Here is a 972-nt window from a genome sequence, read left to right on the forward strand (position 1 = left end):
AGATAAGAACACTTTTACTCTCGTCGCCAATGTTGTGGTTGGCAGGAAAGCCAACACCGTGTTACTAAAGGAGGCCGAAATGCAAGCGTTTTAGCTCACGCAGGCTGGCGTGAGGTCTGGAACATGACAAGAGAATTAGAATTGAGAAAAATGGATGTAGCTGGTGGAATACTTAACTTTAATCCATTAATGATGAACGTCGCTCGTGACAGTACATGATTCACAATATCAATGGTAACTGAATATGGCGCCTTGCTAGGTCGTAGCAAATAACGTAGCTGAAGGCTATGCTAACTATCGTATCGGCAAATGAGAGCGTATTTTGTCAGTGAACCATCGCTAGCAAAGTCGGCTGTACAACTGGGGCGAGTGCTAGGAAGTCTCTCTAGACCTTCCGTGTGGCGGCGATCGGTCTGCAATCACAGATAGTGGCGACACGTGGGTCGTACGCATACTACCGGACGGCGGCCGATTTAAAGGCTACCACCTAGCAAGTGTGGTGTCTGGCGGTGACACCACACTTTTGACCCATTTCTGTTCTTCCAATAATATCCAAAATCTTTGAGAAAGTAATATACATAAGAATCTGGAACTTCCTGGTACGCAAAAAAGTGATTTCTAAGGGGCAGTATGGTTTGTCAAGGGGTCATCCACCATTACAGCAGCATCCAACTTAATTGAAGGTGTTACTCCAGCAATAGATAATAAAGAACATGTATGTGGCATCTTTCTAGACTTACAAAAAGGATTTGACAGTGTTGATACAATCATATTGCTGGACAAACTGTGGAACTATGGCATTCGAGGCACAGTCCATAATCTAATGAGGTCTTACTTGACAAATAGGAAGCAGTTTGTGTCTATTAGCACTACAGAGGGAGCATACAAGTCAAACACCACTGACATAAATTTTTGTATTCCACAGGGTCAATATTAGGACCAGTTCTTTTTATTGTCGATGTAAAAGATATT

The sequence above is a fragment of the Schistocerca gregaria genome, chromosome 6 (genome assembly GCF_023897955.1).
Source record: "Schistocerca gregaria isolate iqSchGreg1 chromosome 6, iqSchGreg1.2, whole genome shotgun sequence".
In the NCBI taxonomy this organism is placed as follows: Eukaryota; Metazoa; Arthropoda; class Insecta; order Orthoptera; family Acrididae; genus Schistocerca; species Schistocerca gregaria.